Source organism: Pollachius pollachius (assembly GCF_949987615.1).
Source record: "Pollachius pollachius genome assembly, chromosome: 1".
In the NCBI taxonomy this organism is placed as follows: domain Eukaryota; kingdom Metazoa; phylum Chordata; class Actinopteri; order Gadiformes; family Gadidae; genus Pollachius; species Pollachius pollachius.
The window spans coordinates 18,251,759-18,263,914 of record NC_136934.1 but is presented as its reverse complement, the minus strand read 5'-3'; the positions used below and the strand labels follow the sequence as shown (position 1 = coordinate 18,263,914).

The 12,156-nt window shown below is 47.3% G+C and overlaps 1 protein-coding gene across 1 annotated transcript in view; it reads left to right on the top strand.

Annotated features, from left to right (window-relative positions):
- The window catches only part of smtnb (smoothelin b), a 52,416-nt gene that overhangs the window by 459 nt on the left and 39,801 nt on the right, over positions 1-12,156 (top strand). The window lies entirely within an intron of this gene.

Below are 12,156 nucleotides of genomic sequence, written 5' to 3'. Positions count from 1 at the left end.
TTCAACGAGTCCTTTGGGGAGAGTAAGAGTGACAAGTGACGGGTGAGGGACTGTGCTGAGGCCCCGAGGTCCGTGGAGGATTTTCTCCGTGGTCACTGTTTAATTCAGAATGTGTCCGTTTGTGTTTGTCGAGCACACACTCAGACAGACGCTAACCTTTACCTGTGTGATCTGTGTGATCTGTGTAAAGTTGAATGCTTGAGGACCAATGTTTGTACCTCAGCCGCACGGCGCACTGCGGTGGGCCCTCTGACCAAAGGTCACACAGGTTTCATTTCTAATTATTTGATTCAGAAATGAAACCTCAGTTTGTGTTTTATTGCTTTATTCTTTTTATACCAATAATTTGGTATAAAATAATAATTAAGGCTGGCATTATGTAATTTCAATGAGCAACACATTCCGTCCAGACAGCCAAGATTAAATAGAATTAACACACACACACACGTCAGTTCTTGTCGACAATAAAATGAGTCACAGTTTACATTACAGCAAACAGCTGTAATGTAAAACCACGTCAACACCTGGGATTCTGAGGCATGAATGAATCAGTCATTCATCCTGGACTATGCATGTGTTAATTCCACTTTTCCGACACATTCCTGTTCACCTTGCTTAGAGGTTTATACCACTGGTTTATAATGTACTTTTTATAACAGTTTGCTTCAACTGGTTCTGTGAATCTGTGAGTGCTTAGGTGATAGATCAATAAGTTTGTTAGTCTTCAAAGCTTAGATGAGTGTTTACCTTTGTATTATCTGCTTGATTATCATTTCTTCATTACAGACGAGTTAGTTGATCCAAGTTATACTAAGGTACTGTGACGTCACCAGACCAGCGAAATCCAAAAGAGGAATATTGGCACATGATTGAAATAGACTCATTAGGTCATAAACATTGTGATATTTTCTTTTGTGTGGCTCCTGCCACACACAGATCTGAATGGTGAAGTATATAAACAGTGGGGGCCCCAACTCATAATCACACATCAATTCACTAGGAAGTGGGTCCATCAAGGGCCCATTCCTGGCCTCCTTTCCCAGAGCCATCAGGCTGGCCAGCTGTTTACCGAGAGAGCACCCTGCCCACAATAACATTTCCATTTCCACTTTTAACTTCAGCAACCTTTACTTTGGAAGGACAAGAACAACTTTATTTGGTTTGACTTTTCGATCGCTGACAATTCACAAATGTCAGACAAAACATACTGCTTGGCAAATAAACCAAAATGTTGAAGTAATAAATTAAAACCTGGATCTTCAAAATAGTTGAAATGAAACAAATGGTTACAGTAGAGTCTAGACAGGCTTCAAACATAAAGATGACGTAGTGGCGTTAAGCAAGAAAGAGTTTTGAATGACGTTATTCATAGAAAGTCAATGTTTCAAGTGGGCATTACTTTAAGCCAGCATGGTTGTGGTTTTATGCCTGCATGGAAGAATGAGCTTTATTTACCACTGAAGAGCTGTAACAACGTAATGTGACACTTATCTCAGTGTAGATGAAGGCCAAACGATTACAATAATCTGGCCTCATTGGCTTTTTTCCATCTAGATACGGGATTATATGCTTATATGGAATATGCCTGATTCAGACAATAAAGGATTAATGATGGAATGAATTCGGGCAATATAGTTTATTCAGCCTATGTTACAATTTAATGATGAAATTAATGCAACAATACTTTATTGAGCCAGTATAGAGAATCAAGGATGAATTAATTCCAGCATATATATATATATATATATATATATATATATATATATGGTGAAGGTTTAGTGTCAGCAGGGCAGTAAAGAAAGGGGTGCCCTTTGGGCTGGATGTGTGCCCTGCTTGTTGGTGAACGGTTTTGCTAAACAACACAAACAGTTTAATGAGGCCAACGGTCCCAGGGTCAGATGGAGGTTGGTGTTGGTGCTCTCTTCCTCTGAATACAGCTTCCTCAGTCACTGGCTCCCACTGCATCTCTCATTTATTTCCTCCATGGCAACCAGCACAAGCTGTTTCCACTTGGCTCACTTGCTGACAGTTTTCTTTTGACTCCCAGATGCTGCGGAGGGATTCAAATCGTTATTTTTTTCAGTTATGAAGAAGAGCATTAGACACAATAGAAACAGGTTGAAGAACGTTTTAATGACCTCATCCAGAGTGTTGAGTTGGCCGCTCCCTGACTTCAAAGCGAGGTAATATCTCTTTCCTAACGCAGTGTGTTGTCATCGAGGCCTCTGGCTGTGTTTGTGCGGTGAAGTGTGTCGTCTTCTGGGTAGGTGACGGGCGTCTCCGTGGGAGCACCCTGAAAGAGGCCTCTGTTGGTACACCTGTAGGGCAGACTGCACCTGCTTCCAGGTACCTCCTGGGTGGTCCTCTCTCTCTGGCTTTAATTAACTTTGATTTAGACAGGTTGGGCCCATTTAGATCAAGGATCTCTTTCTTTAAGGAGATCTTGCCAAGGAAGCTGCAGAAGACACGAAAAGATAACTCAACTACTAGCTCACATACCAGGAAGAACATACACCTGTGGATCTGTGATGTTGGGAATTATGGGAAAGTGGGAATCCACTCCAAATATACAATTTTATTTATTTCATGTGTCTGCCTCGGCATCGCTTGGTGTCGAGTGTTTAGCTTAGACCGTAAGAGGTCTCATATTCACGGCACTTGCTGTGGTTTATCCGGCGCTAGGAATGTCACTGGGAATGAGTTGTGGCCGGTCTTCCTGGCCCAGTAACTGCTGGTCCCTGGAGACTGGGAGACATTCACACATGTTTAAAACGGGCGGATTCCAGCCTGTATTTCCTACGGGCCCCCCTGGGTATTGGGTTAGGGCCCCGTGGGTGCTGGGCAATGGCTCCCTGGGCCCCCTGCGTGTTGACAGGCGCTCACTAGCTTCAGTTGGCACTGAAAAGAGGGGCTTGTTGTGTCCGCTCTCATGGCGGTCCGCAGCAAGGATAAATGTCATTCTCATCCTCTGGAAGGAAACTATCAAAGAATTACATAAGCGCTGTCTGGGATCATGTTCAGATACGGCGGGAAGCAGAGTCAAGATGACGCATCAGGACACAGAGAGCAAAGCTATCCTTCACTATTATTTTTCATTGTCACTTAAACAATGTTTTGGGAGCACTATCAAAGCCATCTGTATCTTGGAGATGGATCAGCTCCATTGAGATTATACAAGCTGGTGCTTGAATCCTAGACTGCCAACCCTTTTCTCTCTCACACACACACACACACACACACAGCCTGCACTCACACAGAAACACGCCAGGACGGACCAGGAAATAAAAAATACAGGAAGAAAGTCAACAAACTTTCACAGAAAGCTCGAATTAAAATCAATCCTAGAATTTTTAGCACAGAGAGATCTGAACTTTAGAGAAAGTACAGCTACAAACCCAGAAGAGGACTTCATTTGTTCTTTGTTCTTGGAACAATGTATTTATTTTCCCCTTGAACAATGCTGCATGAAACACAAAAATGACTCTGTCCGCCGTGTTTAAGACTCGTAAATTAACTGGAGACGAGGAACTGCAGAAGAAGGAGAGAGACGTGGTCCATTTCTACGGATGGATGAAGGAAGTGGACTCAGACCCACAGCCTAGGAGTTACTCAAGACTTACTCAGGTGTTACCCTAACCCGACTGAAGACTTCATGAGTTGCAACAGCAATGCCATTCACTCACCTGCTGTTAGAATTTCTAAGTTTATCTATATGTGTACTTGTATTTAATATGTGAACTTGTAGTTTATCCGTATGTGAACTTGTAGTTTATCCGTATGTGTACTTGTAGTTTATCCGTATGTCTACTCGTAGTTTATTCATTTGCGTTCTTGTAGTTTATCCTTAATTGTGCTTGTAGTTTATCCGTGTGTGTACTTGAATAGACATGTATTGCCGCTCTGATGGATGGTACGTGATGTCTTTATGTGGTGCTGGATGGTGTTTGGGCCGTCAGGGAGTGGGTCTGGTCTCTATCTCGTCTAGTGATCTAGCAGACAGATCTTCCTCAAGGCGCTGGTCGTCATCATCTGGGGAGCCTCATCCTGCCAAGAGGAAGACTGGGAAGGCCATTAAGAGTTCCTCAACTTCTCTCCTGTCGTCTCTTTAGGCTGGGCGGTGTCAGGTGACTCCAAATCAACCTAATATTTCAAGAAATGTTAGTGTAAGAAGAAATAAAAACCCTTTTATTTTTCTTTTAAGCTGACATTTATCTGGCTCTCTTTAGCCTCGAGGTATTCTCCGAGCTGCAGGACTGAAAACGGTTTGGTTAGCTCTTCAGCGGCCATACCAGCTGTGTCCTAAATACAGAAGCACCTTTCTTTCTTTAACTTACACTAGGAATTAGCGCCGTGATGCTAGCTGTTGGTGTGACATCTGGAATGCTGATCAGGTGTGGCTGAGCTGGCACCAACATGCAGCGGGCCTGTGAACAGAGATGATGTGTCAGCACACTGCAGGCAGAGCCGTGGGAGACAGACTCCGTTCCCCTACTGACTTGGCAAGCGCTTATCAAGAGAAAATAATGACATTACAGGAAAATGAAAAGATTAGCAAAAAGTGGTTACCGTGTCTGTGTGAGACTCTATTTGGAAGTGTGATAAAACGGTTGGCCCCGTCAGAGGGCCAGGCTGAGATAAGGGCCTGGGCCCCGGCTCCTCCCAGACTCTGTCCCCCAGGAAATAAGCGTTTCCTGAGCTCCAAACCGTCCCGCGGATGTTGATGTTTTTCTTTTCCAGCACGCTGTGTTTCAAGCTGACTAATGAGTTCTAAACAACGAGTTGGTGGATTGGTCCGGGTTCTGCTTTGGTTCTGCTTTGGTTCTGCGTTCCCCCTGCAGGGAGGAGTCATCTGTTCTGTAGTTTCGGTAGACTTGACAAATCCCTTCCTTTTAGAACAGAAAGGCTTGCACAGCTGGCTCTGGGTCCTACAGCCAGAAGACGGTTGTGCAACAGACAGCGTTACCCTGGAAGGTCTCTGGTCTCATGTCTCCCCTGGATGACCCCAGAGAGAGGTCTTGCAGAGCCGCCCCGTAACAAGGCAGTGATGTCCCGCATTAGGAGCAGGTTTCGATCCTCTGGCGTTGTGTGAAGGACGGTGTTCGGGACGGTGCGCCAGCACAGTCCAATCTTTGTTTGTGGGTAGTCTGTTGCTAAATCACCACTTTCCTGCTATCAGCCATTAAGTGACCTGGATGCCTCTTCTAATTGTATTACTTGAATATGGCTGACTTTGCTATGTCGGGGTGTCCAGCAAGCTTTGGAAAGAGGAATATAAAACTAAGTAACCATCAAAGGTGACCAGACTTAAGCAGTGGATTCACTTTAAATGGAAGTAAAATGATATGACGGAAGAAAAAGGGATGCTATCTTAACTAGTAACCAGCAAAAAATGGCATCAAAGTAGGGGCCTGTGGTCTAAAATCAAAGCCATGTGGATTTAATCTATTTCAAAAGTATTCCGTTTTTTACCTTAGATAATCTGAATCCTAGGTCATGTCTTTAGCTCTGTCCTGTAGATCTTTTCAAGGTTAAAGCTTGTTGATTGTAAACAGTTAACTGATATTTTGCTGACTATGATTAGCGAGCAGGGACAGGGAAACAAACAAACAAAAGAAAAGTAGAAATAGACGCTAACCACCAGGACCGTAATCCAAGCTACGCTCTTCTACTGGGGAGGGTGCAAGGGGGAGTTTTTGTGTGTGTGTGTGTGTGTGTGTGTGTGTGTGTGTGTGTGTGTGTGTGTGTGTGGTTATACTACATAACTGGGTCAGAATATGGCCTCATTTTATTTACTTTTCCCACCCATAGTATTTAAATCTAAGAGTAGCCTGATCAATTTATAACATGTCTGTATATAGCATGATTTGATCCTTATACTTTAGTGTCTGTATATAGCATGGATCTTATCTGTAGTGTCTGTGTATAGCATGATTTATTCAGTGTTTTGTTGGTCTGTCCTTTCTTGATTTAGTGCTCACAACCAAAGCTTGCTGTGTGATTCTACTGTGTAATTAACAGAGCCCTTAGTGTCCGAATCAGACTGACCCCTCCTCATGTCACAGCTCTCCCCTGCTCGGGCTTCCCCCTGACCCCTGCCACTGCCCCCTGCACGTAGGTGGAGACGATAAACAGCACCTCCTGACGACGCCTTAACGGACTGTAGGAATGTCCTCCCATCTCAGTACCCCCCATGGGGTGAGCTCTCATTCCACTCTCTCCCCCTAACCGGTGGCCCCATGGGTTCCTTTGTGCCTGCTCTCTGAGGTAGAAGGGCCAACGCACCACTCTGGCGGCTCAGTGGGGAGGAAGCCAAGGCTTTTCAAAGTAAAAGTCCTGCCATGTGTTCACTCATTTGCTGGAATAAATAAAAAGGCGATTCAGTGGATCCATCAACAAGTTTTAATATCATTTCCAGCGGCGGGTGCGGGTCGGTTCGGTGCGGCTTGGTGGAGTAGTGAAGGTGCGGTTTGGCGCAGTTCAGTTACGGCTCGCGTTCCCACCGCCGACAGTACCCTTAAGGTAGGGCGGGTTTAAGCTGGATGGCGATAGCCGCGGCAGCTACGTTAGCATCGTGACCTCATAGCAGCCAGACACAGTGTAGCCTGCTAATAAATCCAAGGAAAAAGAAGAACGAGACACAATGAACAAAGAGCAACAATGTAGAACGTCCAAGACGGATGTCAAACTTTTGCATGTAATTTTCTTCAATAAATCAAGCTTTCGCCGTTGCCCACAAATACCCTGCGGGAAATGTGTTTGTTTGTTTGTTATTATCCCCATGTCGCCCGGAAGTGACAATTCTGTCGACCAATCAACTGACGGCGTGTGTAGCTCGAACTTGCCGGCACCCTTTCAGGCGTCTCAGTACCCAAACGGAGGAGTACTGTGAGACAAGTACGGCTCAGTGCGGATCACGCACACTTTTGGTGGTGGAAACGCGAACCATGCCGTACCTTTGCACACCGATCCGACCCGCATCCTCCGGTGGAAATGTGCCATTTGAGACACACCTTATCTGAGTGGCTCTGGGTCCACACCCACATGCCATCAGACCCTTTGATACTTTACCTGACTTTACCTTACCTCATCAAAGGCATCATTATATCAGCCAGTTCCCAGCCACCCTCACCTGTCTGAGGAACAGACCTGGAGGAGAGCTTCATTCCAGACACTTCTTCCCTCTCCAGGTCTTTCCTCTGACACTCCCTCACATCTTCTCCCATGTCCTTAGTCTTCCATCGCAGCCAAAGAGTGCAGACGTGACACTTTAGTGTCTCTTGTGTCTACAGTCATTGTATTGTTGTCTATGCTGTGTATGGTTTTGGTGCTGGAGGCTTGGCTAGTGAAACCAGGGGTAGTATCATAGCGCTAGCCAGGCCTTTGTGTGGCTAGGCTATGAGCTAGCTTGCGTAGACCGATCGACGCGGCCATTGTTTTCCTGTCATGTGGGAGAATGATTAACTGCTGTTTACTTTCCTCCAAAGATAGCCTGACCGTTCTCCCGGTTGTTTGTTTCTTTTGTCAGACGGCTATTAGGACGTATGTACCTGGGGGAGGAAGGCAAACTAACATGCATGTTATTTATCCGTTTCCAATGTACGCCTCCTTTTGACGTGTAGAGAGAGGCACTAATGAGCACCTCAGCCTGTGGAGCCGGAGGCCTCAGGCCTGTTGTTGACGTGGGCTGCTGAGCTCACGGGTCTGAGCAGCAGCAGCCGGCCGGCCTCCTGGGCAGGAGCTGCTAATCCGCTGTCCTGCTGCTGTGTGTGAGGGTCAGGGTGGGGTTAAGGAGGGTCCCCAGCCCTTATAAGGACACGTGGGCTGGTGGAGCTCCACGCTGGCCGTCTAAATCACTGATCCCATGTGCTGCCGGCTGCACCCTGACCTCAGCGCTCCGGTCTGGAAATGATTACGGCACACCCCCTCCAATGCACACACACGCATATGCGCGCACGCACACGCACACACACGTACACACGCTTGCACCACATAAACGTGTTTGCACAAACGCCAGATAGACACACACGCTCACACACACACACACACACACACACACACACACACACACACACACACACACACACACACACACACACACACACACACACACACACACACACACACACACACACACACACACACGAGCACAAATGCACACGCATGCACACATTGTTTTCATTGGGATTATCACACATCTAGAATGTCTACTGTTAGTGCTTCCATTAAACATGTATAAGCAGAGCAGACATTCCTACTCAATAACGAGGTAAGATGAATGTGTAACAGGAAGTGAGTTTGATCCGCCCTCACAACCAATGAAGCCTAGTGTATACAACTACTCACTATCCTGACACATGCTGGTCAGAGACAAAGTCAGCATTTTAAACCCATTTGTGAGTTTTGTTCTACTTGCTCCAACATGACGCCACAGCGGATTTCAGCGTCGAGGAGTGTTCTAGAATGTCCCCCCCAGATGTTTGTCGTTACGGGCGTTTCGGAGAACCGTAAACACCCTGTAATTGACGTTGATTGATTGAACTCTTCAGCCTAACGTCTGTGAGCGGTGCTGTGGTTCATGAAAGAACCGCTCCTCAGCGGTAACTGAGCAGGAAGTTAGAGAGAGAGGGAGCAACATGCCTTAACAAGCTGGTGTGTGTGTGTGTGTGTTTGCATTCGCATCATGTTCTTTTCTTTTGAGGGATTTACAGTTCCTATTTTCCATATATACTTTCGGGGAAAAATCAATTATCTTTCTCGTCAGACAAATTTTATTTTATCAAGTTGTACTTAGGAGCCTCAACAACACAGAGATTCCTCGTCTCCTCAGGCACTAGGTCTCTGTCCTCGTCTCCTCAGGCACTACGTCTCTGTCCTCGTCTCCTCAGGCACTAGGTCTCTGTCCTCGTCTCCTCAGGCACTAGGTCTCTGTCCTCGTCTCCTCAGGCACTAGGTCTCTGTCCTCGTCTCTTCAGGCAATAGGTCTCTGTCTTCGTCTCCTCAGGCACTACGTCTCTGTCCTCGTCTCCTCAGGCACTACGTCTCTGTCCTCGTCTCCTCAGGCACTAGGTCTCTGTCCTCGTCTCCTCAGGCACTAGGTCTCTGTCCTCGTTTCTCAGGCACTACGTCTCTGTCCTCGTCTCCTCAGGCACTACGTCTCTGTCCTCGTCTCCTCAGGCACTACGTCTCTGTCCTCGTCTCCTCAGGCACTACGTCTCTGTCCTCGTCTCCTCAGGCACTAGGTCTCTGTCCTCGTCTCCTCAAGCACTACGTCTCTGTCCTCGTCTGCTCAGGCACTACGTCTCTGTCCTCGTCTCCTCAGGCACTACGTCTCTGTCCTCGTCTCCTCAGGCACTAGGTCTCTGTCCTCGTCTCCTCAGGCACTAGGTCTCTGTCCTCGTCTCCTCAGGCACTAGGTCTCTGTCCTCGTCTCCTCAAGCACTAGGTCTCTGTCCTCGTCTCCTCATGCACTACGTCTCTGTCCTCGTCTCCTCAGGCACTAGGTCTCTGTCCTCGTCTCCTCAGGCACTAGGTCTCTGTCCTCGTCTCCTCAAGCACTACGTCTCTGTCCTCGTCTCCTCAGGCACTAGGTCTCTGTCCTCGTCTCCTCAGACACTACGTCTCTGTCCTCGTCTCCTCAGGCACTAGGTCTCTGTCCTCGTCTCCTCAGGCACTAGGTCTCTGTCCTCGTCTCCTCAGGCACTAGGTCTCTGTCCTCGTCTCCTCAGGCACTAGGTCTCTGTCCTCGTGTCCTCGGACACTGCCTCTCTGTCCTCGTGTCCTCAGACACTATGTCTCTGTCCTCGTGTCCTCAGACGCTAGGTCTCTGTCCTCGTCTCCTCAGACACTAGGTCTCTAACCTCGTCTCCTCAGACACTGCCTCTCTGTCCCCGTCCTCTGTCAGCTAGCCCCTCATCCTAATGCCAAGGGCCTGACCTTGACTCTTCTCGTGCCCATGGTGACCCAGGCTTGGTCCTGCCCCCCAAGGCTAGATTCAGTCCCAGCCGACTAGACGGGACTGAGTGAGCCCTGTGACTCATGCCCTGGTAGCTCAGGAATCCGGACGTCACTGCGTCATCAACCTCATGATCTACCTGTCGCTGCAGACAGACACCGTGGTTGGTGTAGAAAGACACCGTGGTCGGATCATCAGACACCTGTCTGGGGTTTCGGCGGACGGGGTGGAGTGGTGATGTTCTTACTACTAGAACTATCCTGTTAACAGGTTTTACCGTCGAAGATCCTGTTGTTTTTTTAGCACAGTTTTTGAAATAGTATATTTGTGAATGTTGATTACCCAGAAGCCTCCTCTCTCCCGTGTGGGGAGCTGTCTTGGTGGCGTTTCAAAGCACTCTGTAACTGAACTATGAATTATGTTTCTGTCTCTTGTGACATAGTTGGCTCACTAATATAGGCCTCCCTCATCCTAGGAGGGCGCGGGGGGGCAAGTGGACTTTGTCTGCAGGGCGTGATTCCCTCCCAGCTGTCAGTTAGAACTTTACCAGGCAGCGTTCAAGGTGTGCTTTGTTTGCTTTCATTGGGCCTAGTGCGCGTGCATGCGCGTGCGTGTGTGTGTGTGTGTGTGTGTGTGTGTGTGTGTGTGTGTGTGTGTGTGTGTGTGTGTGTGTCCCAGTATTATGTTACTGAAAGGAAAGTCAATGACACACTGCCCCCATTGCCCGATTTTGTATCCTAACAAGTATCGTCACGGCCAATCAGAAGAGAGTCAGGGCATTCCCTAAGAACTGATTGGGCTGCTCAGCATTGGTTCAAATATTTTTAAACGATTTCGGATTCTGTCCATGAGGTCAGTAATGTGGCTTACAGTAACCTGTTTCCAACACTAACCTATTTATTTATGAGACCCTTTTCTATTAATCTACTGTTGTCTCTTTTGTCTATTGTATTTTCTGATTGGATGAGATCAGCCTAATCTAGCCTGATCAGCCTAAGAGATCAGTGAGATCACGATCTTGTGATCAATAAGATGTGAAGAGCAGCGACTGTTGTCCTGGGCAGATGGCCAGGCCCCCCGCGGCTCGAGTCAGGATGACTGTTAGATAAATCATTGATAGATCAGCTAATCTAAAACAGTTGTACTTGACACTGCTTGATCACTCTCAGATAATGACTGAAGGAACTTTGTCGTATGTACTTCTACTCAACCAGTTCACAACCAGTATTTATGAGTACCAATCATATCAATTACTTTTCTAGAGATGCCAACCATATTTCAGTTTCACAAATGTCATTAATTCCATTCCCTGTTTTAGGTAAAATCTAACCTAAAGTTGGCCGGAGACTGTTGGCCTGTAATGTTTGGGCTAGGTGTCAGCACCAGTTAGCCTGTATGTTTTGGGCTAGGTGCCCAGATAGCCCATATAGTTTGGGCTAGGTGTCAGCACCAGTTAGGCTGTATGGTTTGAGCTAGATGCCCAGATAGCCCGTATAGTTTGGGCTAGGTGTCAGCACCAGTTAGCCCGTATAGTTTGGGCTAGGTGCCCAGTTAGCCCGTATAGTTTGGGCTAGGTGTCAGCACCAGTTAGCCCGTATAGTTTGGGCTAGGTGCCCAGTTAGCCCGTATAGTTTGGGCTAGGTGTCAGCAGCAGTTAGCTCATATAGTTTGGGCTAGGTGTCAGCACCAGTTAGCCCGTATAGCTTGGGCTAGGTGTCAGCACCAGTTAGCCTTTATGGTTTGGTCTAGGTGTCAGCACCAGTTAGCCTGTATTGTTTGGTCTAGGTGTCAGCACCAGTTAGTCTGTATGGTTTGGGCTAGGTGTCAGCACCAGTTAGCCTGTATGGTTTGGTCTAGGTGACAGCACCAGTTAGCCTGTATGGTTTGGGCTAGGTTAGCCGGTCTGTGCATCCTGCCGGTGTGGTCACTGTGCTGGAAAAGCAGTGAGTCAGTGGTTTCTATATGTCTGCCTCAGGCTCCACTACTGGCCTCACTCTCCGTCTCCCTTTTTGTGAGTCAGCAGGAATGTGTGGAATGACCTGTGTTATTCCCACTCTGCTCCCATCTGCCCTTTTTAGGCTCGGTCAAGCCTTCATTTGTCTTTTGATTCCCCTCTTTTTTCACCTCTCTGTCATTCAGCCCTCTTGGTCAGCCTCACCGCTCCCTTCCCTTTACCCGAGACTCATTTCCTCCTCAACATTATT